This window comes from Sciurus vulgaris (genome assembly GCF_902686455.1).
Source record: "Sciurus vulgaris genome assembly, chromosome: 6".
Classification (NCBI taxonomy): domain Eukaryota; kingdom Metazoa; phylum Chordata; class Mammalia; order Rodentia; family Sciuridae; genus Sciurus; species Sciurus vulgaris.
Genome location: NC_136466.1, coordinates 135551185 through 135568784, shown reverse-complemented (window position 1 = coordinate 135568784; position 17600 = coordinate 135551185). Strand labels below are relative to the sequence as shown.

General features: G+C 40.2%; 1 protein-coding gene across 2 annotated transcripts in view; it reads left to right on the top strand.

The window, feature by feature from the left end:
• The first annotated feature begins 1298 nt into the window (after positions 1–1298).
• The window catches only part of GHR (growth hormone receptor), a 261672-nt gene continuing 245370 nt past the window's right edge, over positions 1299–17600 (top strand). The window contains exon 1 of one of the 2 annotated variants that reach the window (XM_079145073.1): positions 1299–1800. The gene's annotated coding sequence lies outside the window, so the exon portion shown is untranslated. The remainder of the gene's footprint in view (positions 1801–17600) is intronic. The other variant, XM_079145074.1, reaches the window with a different exon arrangement.

Here is a 17600-nt window from a genome sequence, read left to right as displayed (position 1 = left end):
GTCTCCACTCCTGCCAGTGCTGCCCTTTTAACCAGCATTGCATATGTGAACCACCCAGCTGGAGTTTTGTCCAAGTGTGCCCTCATCATTTCCTTTCCCAAGTTCCTCTGTGAAGGAAGCTGTCCCTTCAAAAGCCTCCAGACAGCAGTAAGTACCCCAACTGCTCCAGCAAAGGATGAAACCCCAGAAACCAGGGAGTAGAGAAAGAATCTTAAGAAAGTCCACCTATATGTAGGTGAGGTGCAACATTTCCACTTCAAAATAAATAGCCACCCCACACCCTCTTAGGGCAGAACAATCGTGAATCTTTCCTCCTTTATTAATTCCAGGTATCTTTGGTACTCATCCTTTGTCTAAGGAAGAGTTCCTTAACAAGTCTTGGCCCCCAGTGCACTGCTTCAATGTCCTATGAGTCTTCTATTCTAATGCTAAGAAGTTCAGTTCCTATAAATTGTTGTTTAAGCTTTTCTGAGTATAGACTTGGCTTTAAGTATGGAAGTTTCCTTTTTTTTTTTTTTTTTTTTTTTTTTTTTTTTTAAGTCTTTTAGTAAGCCAGAGTTGTTAGAAGCTTATAGATAAGTGATGTCACAACTGGCTGTCAGTAAAAAGTAAACTGTAAAAAGATCGTGTGACTAGCTGTTCCTTCGGATCTGCCACAGCCTGGAGCTGGACTTTTGTACTCTCTGCAAAGAAAAGCATGTGGTGATTGAGTTTGACACTTCACGAAAATGACATACTTAGCCCAACTTTAACTTTCTGAATCACTGACAATTTCTTGTCTAGCTTTATTTTTCCAACAGTGGGATGTGCTAGACAGGGTCAGTATTTGACAGAAAAGTTGTGTCCACGGCGAGGCAGTTAAAATCCTTTCCTTAAGTTACACACAAGGACAAGCCTCAGGCTGACAGCCTGTACCTGCTCTCCTTGCAGTCCTTTGTTCTGGCTCTACTTACATGCGATGTGGCCTTGAAAAACTACCTAATTTCTCCATTTTTTAAACCTCTAATACAAGGCCCTTATGAAAACTATCTTTCACACTGAGTGAATTTGGAAATTGAGGGCAGGTGAACAGGTCATCTTTGGTGGGCTCATCACGTTTTTCAACTCTCTTGTTGGATTTTCTTCCATTCCTGCCGGCAGCGAACTTTTCTCTACGTGTTCCTTTGAATGTGTTGAATGCACTTAAGTTCTTCTAGGTCCTGCCTTCCTTTGGGGAACAGGGGCGGGTGGAGAGGAAGTGTCCCGAAAGTACCGATATCTTCCTCTAGGAGGAGCCGCGCAGCCCAGATGAGAGTGACACGCACCAACTCCAACTCCTCGCCGGGAAGGCTTCATCCCAGCTCCTCGTAATGCGTGGCCCGGGCGGCGCTTTGCTGCTCCGCAGCGGGTCTCGAACCGGCCTCAGCGAACTCTCGCTTCCCTTTGCTTTGGCAGCCCAGATCCAGGGGACCGCGGGCCGGGCCCGGCGTGACCCTTGGTGAACAGCGGCCGCCTTTTCCCACCCCTTCCCTCCCCTCCCATCCTCCCTTCCCGTTTCACCCCGCCCCCTCTCTCCTCCCCAAGCCTGACAGCCCGAGAGCTGCCAAGCAGGGCGCAGCCATGGGAAGAGGAGGCGGTCTAGGGAGCGGCAGCGGCGGCGGCGGCTGCTACAGCGGCGGTGGCGGCGGCGGCGGCGGCTGCTGCTGAGCCCGGGCGGCGGCGGGGACCCCGGGCTGGGGCCAGGCAGGCCGGAGGTCCCCGCGCCATCGGCCCCAGCACGGACGCGAACCCGCGCTCAGTCTCTGGAGGAGAAGCTCGGAGGTACTGGAAGGGGCTCCGGGAGTCGGGCTCTTATTTTCCCTTTTTTGTGCCAGTGGGCCTGAAAGTGGACCCTTGAACGCCAGTCGTTTATGAAATGGGAATCGGCTGTATGCATTTACACGGATATGTTTTTATCCAGGTGACTTGGGGGAGGGCTGTGCTCCCCTTTTCAAAAAGTTGTTTTCTGCTGATGGGTAGTTGTAACCCGATCTATGCTGTGGTGTGTGTGTGTGTGTGTGTGTGTGTGTGTGTGTGTGTGTATGTGTGTGTGCGCGCGCGCGCGCGCATGTATGTGGCTGGAAGTTATTGGTGGTGGGGTGTGTGATTGGAAGTTGATAGGGGCTGCAGGGAGTTAGGGGAGGCCAGCGAACCAACCAACACTGGCGCCTGCTCCCATCCAGTGTGTGCAGTGCGAGGAAGGGTTTCCTCTCAAGACAATCTTGCTAAAGTCTTAAAAGTTTTGAGTGTGTGTGTGTGTTTGACATCATCAACTTGCAAGGCCGGGGCAGGAGCTGCTGAGGCTGTCGCTGCCGCACGGGAAAAGTCCCAGGCTGCGCGACCGTAGGGTCTGCAGAGGTCCGACTGTGAGCATATCCATTGCGCGCTCCTCCGCAAAGTGCGCGGCCTTTTGCGCGTTTGTGCAGGCTGCAGCTGCGCGCTGGCAACAGCAGACCTGGGGTCAGTAGAATCACAGCCACAGTCTCCACGAACTGGGGTGGACAGAAATTGTGGCGAGCCGAGCTCTCCCAGCCCTGGTCACACTACTTCTTGTGCAATCAACCAGCCTTAAAGTTTTGACAGAACTGCCAAGGTTTGAGGGCTGCGGGTGAGTGAGTAACCGCATGTCTGGAGAGAGGGCACTGGCAACACGCAGAGAGTGCGGGATAGTCATCCACTTGGGGGTGCGTGGGGAAGTCTATTTCGGGGCGAGGGTTTTATATATAGCCCGGGGGAGGATGCCTGCTGGGACTGGGCTGCGGGGTTTCGTGGTCTGGCGCGGGAGTGTGAGTAGAATGGGAGTACGTGTGTGCTGTGTGTGCGCGCGCGCGTGAGCGTCTGGGGAGGCGTGTTGGCGCCTGAGCCAGTAGGGTGTGCAAGGGGGGAGGCGGAGACTCTAGAGGTGCCGCCCGCCTGTTTGTGCCGTCAGGAGACCTTGGAAGGGACAGGGAAAGGTAACGGGAGGCCAGCGGGTTGGGAAGTCACAGGATTCCCGTATAGGATTAAGTACCACGGACTTTTAAATAACTAAACCCTTCGCGGTGGAGGGGCTGAGGCCCTAGAAGTTCCCTTGTGGGGTTTCTGAAGTTCTCAGAGCAACTGTAAGAAAGGGCACTCGAGGGTTCTAAGCCATGTGTTTATTTGTGGGTACATACTCCAGAGACTGCAGGTTGGAGCTGTGAATCTAAGATTCCCAAGGTGGTGTTGTCCCCATCATGAGATTAGGTGGTCTCAGCGGTGTTTACCTTTAGATTCCCTGGAATGTGCTTGAGAAGCCATTCACCTTTTCCCACAGACCTGAGATGTTGTGGCAGCATCTGGTGTTCCAGACAAGTTTCCACCTGAATCACCCCAAAAGTCCCCTTTTTTCTGGGATATCTCTACACCTTGGATGTGACAATTCTTGAAGCATTTCTAAAATGTTAAACGTTCAAAAGAAATATATACAATCTGAAAAATGAGAAATTACACTCCATTTATGTATGATTTATCAAAATGTATAAATGCATTCTACTGTCATGTATAACTAATTAGAACAAATAAAAAATTATAAAAAGAAATGAAATAAAATGACAACAGACAGGGTTGTTTGATCTAAATTTATTCTGTGATTGGAAGTTCTTGTTCCTTTTAAGAAAAGCAAAGCTTGGTATTCTCAGACTAGACTTGAAGGGGTTTCCAGTTGCTTACAGTTTCTCTTCGGGTACCTTTGGGTGGAGCTGGAAGGATGTGTTTTAGCTTTGGGATCCTTGAAAAACATGTTTGTAGCTTAAAAACTTGCCCCAACCCTCATCTGCTTCTTTCACTCTTATAAACTTTTGGCTTCACATTAGTCTAAGGAAAGTTGGTGAGTCAACCTTCAACCTTTTTTTTTTTTTCCCTTCTTTTTTTTTTGAATAAATATATCACAGTGAAATTATATTTTTGGTCTTCTGAATACCAGGGAAAGCCAACACTTAATGGACAAAGGTGTGAAATGAAGGTCTATAAATGCAATGACTAAGTGAAGACATGAGTGCAGTTTTTTTTTTTTTTTTTCCTCAAAGTGAGCATAACTTTGCTCCTCAAATATTTGTTCTAGCCAGAATTTAGGACTGTGTTTTTGATTATTAGTTTTTAAACAGCAGACTCCATATCATAAACCACTTTAAGAATGGACACTACAGGCCTTCTCTATGCTATCTCTGGTGCCTGTGTTAACAGATGTTTACGGCGCTTAGTAACCTATGGGATTGTCACGTTGAGTATCTCATTAGCTCAGGACATAATGTTTATAGCACAATGTACTAAATGAAGCCACAGTTGCAGCCTGATTCTGCCAAATGCATGAAGCACCCCAGTGTGGAAACAAATCTTGAAGTTGGTCCAACTTGGCTTGCCTTTTTGGCTATCTGCTGGTAAGCATTGTTAATGTAAAGATAAATCTAAGTAAGAATGTGGGACAGGAGATTGTTTAGCTTGAAAGAAAAAGGAAGGGGCATGGGCTATGTCTTTTAAATCTGCTAACCTGAAGATTAAACTTTTTTGGTCATTTCACTGATAGATCACACAATTATGGAGACCTGGATTACTTTTAAAGAACAATTTTTTAAAAAATCAATAATTAAAATCACTCCTGTTTCTTAGTGTGTTCACAAGTGTCTATACAAACCAAGTTTTTTTTTTTTTTTTTTTTTTTAAGAGAACAGGCTGGCAGGATGCAGTGCAAGCCTGTAATTCCAACAGTCTGGGAGGTTGATACAGGAGGATTGCAAGTACAAAGCCAGTCTCAGCAACTTAGTGAGTAACTAGGTGGGACCCTGTCTCAAAATAAAAAATAAAAAGGGGCTAAGGATGTGGCTCAGTGGGTAAGCACTACTGGATTCAAATCCTGGTACCAAAAACAAACAGTCTGGGAATGTTGCTCAGTGGTAGAGCAATTGCCTAGAATATGCAATGATTTATGTTTAACCCCCAGTACCACAAAACAAAAACAAAACAAATAAAAAGCCTATAACTTCTGTAATAGTGATATAAATAATATGAGCATTCATTTTACTTAATCACCTTTTGAATCTTGAATTTTTAAGAATTGAAGCTTGATAAACTTAGAGTCCTTCCTCAGCTGACAGTGCACATAAGACAATATAGGATGTCTTTTTGGAGAGTGATTTTTTTTTCAACCCGGAATAGATATAATGTAAATAACATGCCCAAGTAACTCACTATTCAGTATACAAGTTTCCAACGTCTGGCAAAATGGGCTGGTGTCTCTCTCAGCTGGGAATCTTGTTTCCTCACTGACCAGTCCATTCTAAAAGTTTTATTTCTAGAAAGTTCTGCTGGGTACTGAATCAACACTTTTCTCCACAACCTATACAATGAATTTAATCTCTCTTCCTTTTGAGTACTAAATCTGAAGACAAACACTGTGCTCCTTACTCCTAGATTGGTGGGATTTTTTCCTCCTATTCTTGCATTTGTTCCTTATATATTATGAGGTTCCACTTTCCTTTACACTGAACACTATGCCCCTGGTTCCACCTTCTCTGAATCCCTTCTAACATATATTGTCTAAAACACAGATTTGGAATTCTTCTGCACATTCTCCGTCTATTAAGATATCTTGATATGCATGAGGTTTGGGTTTGTGTGTGTGTGTGCTTGTGTGTGGATTTTTGATTTTTTTTTTTTTTTTGCCATCTCATTACTTCATTGACTAATTTCAAACTTGTAAATGAAGTAACAATTTGTTCTTTTCATTTCGTTATTCATCCATAGTCAAAGGTAAATAAATATGCCATGCTAATGGCGCCTTAATTTCTTTTTATTGAGGAATAGCAACCAAAATCATGCAATGTAGAATGTTTTGAAGATAAACAAGTTGAAGCTGCATCTTATAGCTGGTGACTATGATGTATTCTTTTCATAGACCTCATTGTGTCTGCTTCCGTGTGCATGAGTCAGTGCTAGCGCAATCAGGCATTTATTGCAGGTTTGCTCTGCACAAGTCCCAGTGCCATCTGGTCCCAAGTGAGGTGAAAGTACGTTGGGCAGAAATGCTTCCTTGGGCAACTGGGATTTGAAGTACATGTACAGGACATGACTAAATCAACAACCTTCTTTATCTCAGTAGGTAAATGGCTTGCTGATGTCAAGCCACTGACAGCTGGAATCCCCTCCACCCCCCTACCATAAGCATATTATCACAGTCTCAGTGTGAACTGACATTCTCCTGTTCTGTTTTGGGTCCAGAAAAGAATGAACAAATAGCCTGTTACTCCTTACGTATCAAGTCCAAGCCACTTTTGGTGAAGGGCAGCAAAGCTAGTTTATGCACAGAGAGGGTATGGCTCAAAGATAAGCATTTTGGAACTCATTATCTTGAACTTTCTCATCTACATCCAAATGAGCTCCTCTGGGACTTCTTTTCAGTGAAAATAATGCCTACCTTCCTGGTTGAGGTATTTCCATAAAAACTCTGTAACATCTATGGTCAGCACTGCACATTAGACTTCTACCTGGCATTACTGATTTCCTTTTTATGTGTCTGGGGCTTCCTATCTAAATTATGAGTTCCTCCTGCCACCTGCTGAGAATCTGCTACAAGAGTATCTTCCTGCAAGAAATGTTTCTGGTGGATGATGATGATAATGTTACTTTTCAGCAACTCTGAATATGAAAGAAATAACTGTTTTTCTTAGGGGAGAGAGAACCGATCCATCATATGAACTGACATTTGGGGCTAGGAGAAACTTATATTTTGTGGACAGATCTTCAGTCAGGACAAGGAGAACATGACACTCTTGTGCTTTTAGATGAAATTGCCTGTATATGTGTGTTTGTAGTGAGATTCTTCATGTCATCTCCTTACTTTGTGGTTTTCCATTCATATGCATGTTTCTTTGTTTTATTCTGTTGTCAAATTAAGGGAAGAGGAACTAATAATTAAGTTTACTTTTTAAAGTCCAAAAATTTATTTCACTATTCTTGCCCTCCTTGTGTCCGTCTTTTAAATTGTAGCAGATCTATTGATAAGCTCTAGGGCATGCAATTTTCAAACCAAAGTCCTACATTTTTAAAAAAATATATTTTTTAGTTGTTGTTGGACCTATATTTTATTCATTTCTTTGTATGTGGTGCTGAGAATTAAACCCAATGCCTCACACATGCAAGGCAAGTGCTCTACCACTGAGCCACAACATCAGCCCCCAAAGTCCTTTTTTGATATAGGAAACATTCAAGTTAGTTATATGTTGTATGAAATAATAGTAAACAATGTGTCAGGAAACCTGGGCCCCCTCTAAGTTCTGCCTCTAATGGACTTCATAACTTTTGCAAACTCATTAATCATCCTAGGCTTTGTATTTCTGACATGTTAATCTGACATGTATTTCTGACATGTTTGTTTGATATTAAACAAAAAAGAGGGGGGTGAATAAGACCACCCCTTAGGGTTCTTTTCAGGACTATGGTTTGAACCCATTTGATTATCAAATCTCTCTTAATTTGTTAATTCCTTTGACACTTTGCTTGAGCCTCTCTGAGAATGCTTATTTCATTTTTAGTTTTGTGATCTGCTTTTTTATATGTCTATCTTCCTTGGTAGGCTGTAGATTCCTTAAAACAGCAAGTTAATTTTATTTATTTCTATATTTTCCTACTCTGCTGAATGCTGCAGAGAAGTATGAGCAGGGTGTTAAAAGAATGTGGAACACCTTAGACAGTTAAGCTATAACTTACACCACTTATTTGACAAAATACAGCAATATTGAACATAAACATGGATAAATAGTGTTTGCTTATTTTATTCCCTCATCATTAATTTTTTAATGGATTAAGTAAAACAAACAAGAGTGTTATCACAGGTACTTCCAGTTGCCTTTCAAAAGCAATACAGTTCAGGGCTGGGCTATAGCTCAGTGGCAGAGTGCTTGCCTGCCACATATGAGGCTCTGGGTTTGATACTCAGCACTGCATAAAAAGTAAATAAGTAAATAAATAAAATAATTATTAAAACACAAGACAAAAATATAGTTCATTGTGATCTGATGCAGGAAGTCTTTCAGAAGCAGTTTTCTTTTGTTGTTGCTTTCACTTTAAGCTATAGAAAATTCTGTGATGGGTACCAGATTCTTGAAAGAAGGGTGACAGGTGAGTGAGTCATTGTTGTTTTACCCTCACCTTCTTTCTTCATTGCTTCTCCCTAACTTTTAGCATGAACCTTGGTCAGGCCCTGACTTTACTTAGTAATGATTCAAAAAGGCAGTGATTTTGTCAGACATTGCTGGACTGTGTGATTTTAATTATTATCTAAACTTACCCTCAAATGCTTTCTACCAAAATCAGCAGATAATTTATTCTACAGAGGCCTTAAAACTTTTAGATGTGTTTATCACTTTGATTAGGGCTTACTTCTTTTGGGATTGAATTGAACTTCAGCCAGTTTTTCTTGCCCTAATATTATAATCTCAATGAGTCATACTTCCAACAGGTGCTTTTCCGTACCTTCTTATGGTGGACAAACTGCTGTGCTAGACTTGCTAAACTCCTTGATTGTTTCCTCAGTAGTTTATACAATAAACATTTTAAATAGCCTATAATTTTAATTTTCTTAAGAGAAAATTTTGTCCCTTTAGTATATAGTAGACATATGATAAAGTCATTTGTCCAAAGAAAATCCTTTTTCTTTTATTGCTTTAAAAATGTACTTATTAGGGATGGATTCAAACTAAAACGCTTTTTCTCAGCTAAGGAAACAGTGAACAATGTGAAGAGAGAGCCTACAGAGTGAGAGAAAACCTTTGCCACACACACTTCAGATAGAGCACTAATCTTCAGAATTTATGAAGAACTCAAAAATCTTTACACCAAGAATACAAATAACCCAATCAATAAATGGGCTAAGGAAATGAGCAGACACTTCACAGAAGATCTACAAGCAATCAACAGATATATGAAAAAATGTTCAACATCTCTAGTAATAAGAGAAATGCAAATCAAAACTACCCTAAGATTTCATCTCACCCCAATTAGAATGTCTATTATCAAGAATACAAGCAACAATAGGTGTTGGAGAGGATGTGGGGGAAAAGGTACACTCATACATTGCTGGTGAGGTTGCAAATTGGTGCAGCCACTCTGGAAAGCAGTGTGGAGATTCCTTAGAAAACATGGAATGGAACCACCATTTGACCCAGCTATCCCACTCTTTGGCCAATACCCAAAGGACTTAAAATCAGCCTACAAAAGTGACGCAGCTACATCAATGTTTATGGAAGCTCAATTCACAATAGCTAGATTGTGGAACCAACCGAGATACCCTTCAATAGATGAATGGATAAAGAAACTGTGGTGTATATATGCAATTGAATATTATTCAGCCATAAAGAAGAATAAAATTATGGCATTTGAAAGTAAATGGATAGATTTGGAGAATATCATGCTAAGTGTAATAAGCCAAACCCCCCCCCCCAAAAAAAAAATCCAATGGAAGAATTATTTCTCTGATAAGTAGTTGATGATACATAACAGGGAGGTGAAGGTAAGGGAAGAATGGAGGAAGGATACATTGTGTAGAGGGAAATGAGGGGTAGGGAGGGGCGGAGGAAAGGAAGGTTTTAGAATAAGACAAACATCATTACCCTATGTACGTGTATGATTATGCAAATGGTATGGCTCTACTTCGTGTACAACCAGAGAAAGGACAGTTGTACTCTTTTTATGTACAATGAACCAAAATTTTTAAAAATACACTTATTATATTAATAATTATATCCATACATTTTTCCCTTTGAGTTTTCATAACAAGAAATTGTAGAGCATGACTGTTACAAAGGAGTCATAGGTAGTTCTTTCCCTTTACTTATTGATAAAAAAGGTAGTGATTTGTGTGAGGTATGCTGCAGTAAGCCCATCTGAACTTTGATGATAGCTGGTGAGAAACTCAGACTTCCAATTTTGTTTGTCATTGGTCAGAAAGCAGACTCTTTTCATGGTCAGCATGGTGGCATAAGATCCTAATTCACCCTATCAGCTGTTTCTCTGAACACCTTTAAGCTATGTGATCATTATCCCAGAAACTCTCAATTTGGCAAAGCAAAGTGAAGGATAGTCTGGCATATGTGAATGGTAATTTGTGACAACAGCCTTGGAGATAGAGTCTCTTATGTGAAAGATAATTTGTGAAATCAGCCCTGAAGAAAATCTCTTCAATGGCTTTTCCACCCCCAGGATAGAAGAAAATACCAGAATCCCTGAGCAAGATGATGATGAATGAAGGAAAGATACCATGTTTACACCTACCAAGTCAAAGATTAAAGAAAAAAGCAAGAATGAAGAGGAATGGCTTTATTCATATTAGCAGTATAGCATATTATTTCCCCTTAGACATCAGCATTTAATATTTTGCTTGTCATAGATGTGTAGCAAATATTTTATTGATGGCTGAAAGAAAATGTATGGAGAGTTTGGGGACAAAGGGATGTAGGTAGGATCAGATGGTAACTAGGATCTCAGTTTGTAACACATATTTGACATTATTTCTGTTTTAGTCAACTTTGTCTTCACTTTAACCAAAAGACTTACAAGAACAATGGAGAGGAGGAAAAGTTTAATTTGGCTCACATTTTCAGAGGCCTCAGTCCATAGGCAGTGGCTCCATTGCACTGGGCCTGAGGTGAGGAAGAATATCATGGTGGAAGGGCATGGAGGAGGAAGGCAGCTCAGGTCATGGCAACAAAGAGGGAGAGAGAGAGAGAGTAAGAGACAGCAAGAGAGAGAGGGTACTTGTTTCACCAAGGATAAAATATAAACCCCAAAGCACACTCCCACTGATCTACCTTCTCCAGCCACATCCGACCTGGCTACATTTACCACCCAGTTAATCCATATAGGTGGATTAAGTCCTTGATTAGGTTACACCTCTCTTATCTCAATCATTTTGCCTCTGAATGTTCTTAAATTGTCTCACACAAGAGATTTGGGGGAACACCTTGTATCTAAACCATAACAGTTTCCTTAGACTAATGATGGCACCAGGATTTGATGACCAGCTTCCCAAGGTCAATCTTGCTCACAGCTTTTGAAGCATATAGAAATTTTTAATATTTGTTGAAGCAATAAGGAGACATGCTTTGAATTTTTATCTAATACTCAGTAGGAATTGGAAGATGTATCTTCTTTACCAGACCCTGCTATACTCCTCATGGGACATGAAGTTTTAATTCTCTTTCTTTTGTTGTGGAAAGTTTAGTGTCTTTTATTTATTCCTTTCAATGTACATGGGATATGTGAAATTAATTGTATTATCTGAAAAGTACTTTGAAAAGCACTTGGGAATAGATGCTGAATAAATACTTTTTTTTTTTTTTAATTAGCGCACAGGATGTAAGTTTGACCAAGCCAGTGGTATTTTTGGTATCACTCTGAAATATCAAAGACAGAACATGTATTTATTAAGCCATTAATGTGTTCCCAGGAATGTGCTAGGCCATAGGGAATATAAATGTAGTATAAGACATGACCCTTGACTTTGGGACCCAGCATTCTAGCGGGGAAGACAATACTATTAATATATGTAGTCTGATTATGGAACAGTTGATGACTATATGATTCAATAAAAAGTTCTGACATGGAGCTACAAATGTTACATTTCTTTAGAGAGAAGAGGTATCTGTTTGCACTGAAAGATTTGGGTGAGACTTTAATGGGAAAAGTGGCTCCTGAGTTAGACCTTCAAATATAGTAACTTTTTCTTTTTAGTGTAAAAAGGGTTGCCAATGTTTTGTGCAAGCAGGTTGGGAACTGAGGGACAGTAGTATACCCAGAGCTCTAGGATTATTAGTAACAGAGGGGGCCAGAAAGAATTTACCAAACTGAATGTCTTGCATGGGAAGCTCTTTCCATTGCTTATTACAGATGCTGCATATAGGCTCATATGAGCCTTGGGTTAGCTACTGGGGAAACCACACAGGGCCTAGTGCTTGCTGGAGGGTGGTTGCTGCTATAGGGTATCTCTTCATACTTCTATTTTCTGAACATTATGTAAATTCAATATTAAACTTCTTTAATAATAAGAGGCCTATTAAAGTATGACTTCCTTTTAAGAATATGATTTTGTGTAGGCCTTACGATAAAGGAGATAGCCTAAGATTCCTCCTGTCCTCTCCTAACTGACCCATTAGAGTCAGAGGGCTTCTTAGAACTTAAAATCACCCTCCAGCATTTTCATCCAAGGCTCTGCTGCTCAAAGTAGGTAGTGCACAGGGACATATGGAAATATGGTTGCTACAAGAACTGGAGAGGGTTATAGGCTTTTAGCACCCAGAGTCAGGGATGCTAAGTTTCTGTAATGCCAAGAGCAGTCCTATACAAATAAGAATTATGCCTACCCCAATGCCAGTAGACCCCTACTAAGACTTTTGAGTCCAACAATCTAGCTTTATTGACAGCAAGGAAATAGAAGTCCCTGAGAAATGACAGGACCTCATTCTAGAAGTGACATCGACAGATTTATAACTTCAGTTTCAGCTTTCTTTCAAGGGCTTTTTCTGCTGCATCACATTAGTTTCTATGATTGTGGGTTTTAGTCAGCTTTGCATCACTAGGACCAAAGGGCCTGACAAGAACAACACAGAGGAGGAAAAGTTTACTTTGGCTCATGATTTCAGAAGTTCTTGGTCAGTTGGTCAGCTGACTTTATTGCTCTAGGCCCCAAATGATACAGAACATCATGGTAGAAAGGGATGAGAGAGGAAAGCAACTCAGGACATGACAATCAGGAAGGGGAGCGAGACAGAGAGAGAGAGAGAGAGAGAGAGGGAGAGAGAGAGAGAGCAATGCACTCACCGGGGATAAATGTAAACCCCCAAGGCATGCCCCCAGTGACCCGCCTCCTCTAGTCATACCCTGCCTGCCCACAATTATCATCCAGTTTATCCATATGAGTGGATTAATCCACTGAGTAGGTTAAAGCATTCATAATATAGTTTCACCTCTGAAGATTCTTGTATTGTCTCACACCTGAGCTTTTGGGGGACACCTCATACGTAAATCAGAACAACATAGAATATAACCAGGAATAGCATTTTTTTAGTTCATTTTCTTTTATTAATAACAATGCCATTGACTGGGTAAATTATAAAGTTCTAGTGGTAACTAGCAGTTCTGATCTGTGGGCTACAGCCACATCTGGTGATTGCCATCTTGCTGGTGGGGTACGATTCAGTGCAGGGTATCACATGGCAAGAGACAGGGAGCATGTGTGTCTCTTCTGGTCTTTCTCCATTTCTTCTAAAGTTGTAAGTATTCAGTCATGGGGACTCCACCTGATGACTTCATCCAGCCCTAATCACCTTCTAAAGGCTCCATCTCTAAATATCACAGTTGGATCAAATTTCCACCCTTTAATACCTACCTCACAATGGGGATTAAATTTCAACACATAAACCCTTGGGGAACACACTCAAACCATAGCAAGCATGGTGTTTATCTCTGCCATTCATATGGGAGAGTGAGAGTCATGTTAACTATCCAAGCGGGTGGATTATGATGATACACCTGATACTAGACTAGCATTTCTTTCCAATGGGAACATGCACAGATTTGCTATAAATTACAGTTGCCTGTTGAGGTGTCAACCACTGTGAAAGCTTAACCATAGGTTGACATTCTGGAAAGGACATGGAGCAGGCTTTGGGATCACACAAAATCTGGCTTGTCCAACTGGATTTGAATCCAGCTTTGCCTATTGTTACTAACTTTATGACTCTAAGCAAGTTAGTTAAATCCTCTAAACCTTATCTGCAAAATGGGAGATGGTGATTCTCACTTCACAAGGTTATTGTAGTTTAAAGGATTTGAAACTGCCTGGTACATGTTAGATACTACAGAGAACATTTCCTGCAGCACCCTTTTGAGAGACTGAGGGTGAAGACGTTATACCTTTACAATAAAACGCCCGCTTCAATCACTGAGGTTTTTTCTACCTCTTTTTCTGGTCAACCAAATTAGGGATTTAATGAGTCCCCAAAGTGTTTATTTTGTTGGAACTGCTGAAATTTCTCTCCTTCAATAGAGTATTGGCTAGAGATTACTTTCTTGTGATTTTTCTGTCTTTGTGCCTTCACTATTGCTATACAGCAAAAATGCAGAATAGGATGTCCACCTGGTAATTGGTGGTTTATGAAATCTGGATTTTAAAATCAACATTATAGATCATTCTTGATGTATGTGTTCCTCAGAGATATTTCTGTTAGCGAGTGATGGGGGATCCTATAGGCGAGTTGATAGATAGTTTTGACAAATTAAGATATAATGGAGGAAATTTAGATTACATAGAGTGAAATGAGAGGGGGAAGGGGGCAGGGGCATGAAAGATGTTGGAATGAGATGGACATCATTACCCTATGTACATGTATGATCACACAAATGGCATGAATCTACATCGTGCGCAACCATAGATGCAAAAAGTTGTATCCCATTTGTGTACAATGAATCAAAATGCAGTCTGTAAAAATAAAAAAATAAAAATTTAAATGAGAAATAACCTTCACTTTATCAGAATTAATTTAAAAAAAAAAAGATATAATGGAAAGTTGGCCAGTGGAGTGGTGGGTTAAGGTTAAGACCTTTCTGGATAAAGAATAACAGATGGCACCCAAAAAGTCCAACAGTGTTTCGGTTCTTGACTTTGACGAAGTATACAGACATGGACACCGTAGGTGCATGTTTTGCCATCGCAGGAACACTTTCAATTTATTTCTTAGTTAAAGGGCAAGTCTCTAAAAATAAATTCATGATGCTCCTACAAATATAAAATGGACAGATGTAAAATAATACAGATTATTAATTAATGAGGAAACTTGTAAAGATGTTGCAACCATTTCAGAGAAGAAAAATGAACCACAAATATATGAAATATTGGAGTGATTTTGTAAAACACAGATCCATCTGATCCACTAAATACAACCTATTTGCATTTGTATGGACAAATTATTTTCAGGCTCATTTCTACAAGTTAAATTCTAATTCCTCGGAGCTGCAAAATAGCCTCTTCAAAGATAAAGACTCATCCTTTATAAGATTGGCTAATCCTGGGAGATTTCAGCATTTTATTGAAGGGCTATCCAGTGATCTCTTTTACTCATTTCAGTTTTAAGTAGTGCCTATGTGTACTGTATGATTCCACTGGCTACCATTCCTGCTTTAACTCCTCATTTACCGATGAAAATTTGGTGAGGTGAAATTCCTATAGCATTGGGAATTCCTTAAATATCCTAGCTATATACTTTTGATTATGGGAAATATTAAACACAAAGTAAAGAGAATAGTATTTTGAGTCCCTGGGTACTTGGTATTGTGCTTTAACAGTGATCGATATTTTGCTAATCTTACTTCATCTCTTCACTGCCTCTGCCCATGAGTGTTTTAAAGCAGATCTCTACAATCCTGTATTGTCATGTGCATATAAAAATACTTTAGTATGCATCTCTGACAAGGAAGCCACCTATTTTAAAATAATCACATGCCCTATGCATTATGCATACAGAGATAATACTTTATGAGAAAACAATTTCTTTTTCAGGCCTGGCTTTGTATTTGTCTTTAAAAAGCAGGCAAGTCATGATAGAGAAAAGATATTAACAAAGCAGCGGGGCTGGGGAGATAGCTCAGTTGGTAGAGTGCTTGCCTCACAAGCACAAAGCCCTGGGTTCAATCCCCAGCACCACACACACACACAAAAGCAACATCAGTATGTGTAGATCTTTACAAGAATACCTCTCTCTTGTCATTCAGGTCCAGATCAAGTATCACCTTCTCAGAAAGGACTTCTCTGACCCCTAACCAGAATAACCTTCTCCCAGTTAAGTCATGCTGTCATATGACCCTCTTTTGTTTTCTTTACAGATTTATCACTATGTAATATTATCATGTTCATCAATTTATTTTGTTTTCTTTTCCATTTCTATGACAAAAATGTGACCTTTTCTGTTTTCTTCACTCTATATCCCATAGAATATGATGAGTAAATTTCAGTTGAATGAATGGATAAATGCAATTTTGTCATTAATAAGAGATTTTTGTTAGTATTCTTCCAAACATTTATTTTCTTTCCACATATCCAAAAGTGTGTAGCTCTCATGTGTCAATTCCTAGAGTGTTTGTAGTTCAGTGAAGTTTCTTCCTGGTATGGAGTGAAGAGTTCTTTTCAGGGACCAAAGATAATCCAGGACAGCTATAAAAATCTCCTTGTAAATGACCTTGAATTGTTGTGTTCAATAGCCACTTCACTACAAATGTGCAGAAATGGTTGGGAACAGTGCCCAGTTTCTCCTAGAAGCAGACCATGAGACAAGTAAGAGGACTTCATTTGGGAAATTGAAAGAAGGAAAAGGAGCCCGTACTGGGCACATTGTGAATAAAGTTACCATCATTGGCAACTAAAGTTTAATCCTTCTAGAGAGATTTTGAGAGCCCGAGCAAAACACGTCCAAGGTTGGAAGAGTTTGAATGTTTACCTATCAACTCCCATCAATCTTTAGTTCCTGGCTCCAGTGCTGGGCAGGGCAAAACAGTCTCCAGGTGCTAGAGACAACTAACTGTCAGGCTCTTCAAAATTAGGCAGTATGAAGTAGTAGAGATAAGTGGATATGATTGGACAAGGACAAGTAACTTGCATTGAATAATACAATATGATGTTTTTTATAATACACTTTTAATTTGGGACTAATTTTAGAATTACAAAAAAGTTGCAAAGATTAGACAGTTCCTATGAAACTTCCACCTAGTTTTCTCTAATGTCAACATCCATAATAATAGTATATTTCTCAAAATTAAGAAACTAACCTTAATACAATATTATTAACTAAATTCCAGACTTACATAGATTTCCCAGGTGTTTCCACAAAATGTCCTTTTTTAAATTTTTACTTTTACAGACTGTATTTTGTTTCATTGTATACAAATGGGGTACAACTTTTAATTTCTATGGTTGTACACAATGTAGATTCACACCATTCATGTAATCGTACATATACATAGGGTAATGACGTCTGTCTCAGCCTACCATCTTTTCTTTCCCCCCACCCATTCCCACCCTATTTTCCTCTACACCATCCAAAGTTCCTTTATTCTTCTCTTGCCCCTGCCACCCCCACCTCCCATTATGTAATATCATTCACTTATCAGAGAAAACATTTGACCTTGGTTTTTTGGGATTGGCGAATTTCGCTTAGCATGATATTCTCCAACTCCATCCATTTACCAGCAAATGCCAAATTTTATTCTTCTTTATGGCTGAGTAATATTCCATTGTGTATGTATACCACAGTTTCTTTATCCATTCATCAATTGAGGGCATGTAGGTTGGTTCCACAATCTAGCTATTGTGAATTGAGCAGCTATGAACATTGATGTAGCTACATCACTGTAGTACGCTGATTTTAAGTCTTTTGGTGTGGATGTGGGAAAAAAGGCATACTCATACATTATTGATGGAGTTCCAAATTGGTGCAGCCACCAGTAGGGAGATTCCTCAGAAAAACTTGTAATGGACCCACTATTTGACCCAGCTATCCAACTCCTCTGTTTATACCCAAAAT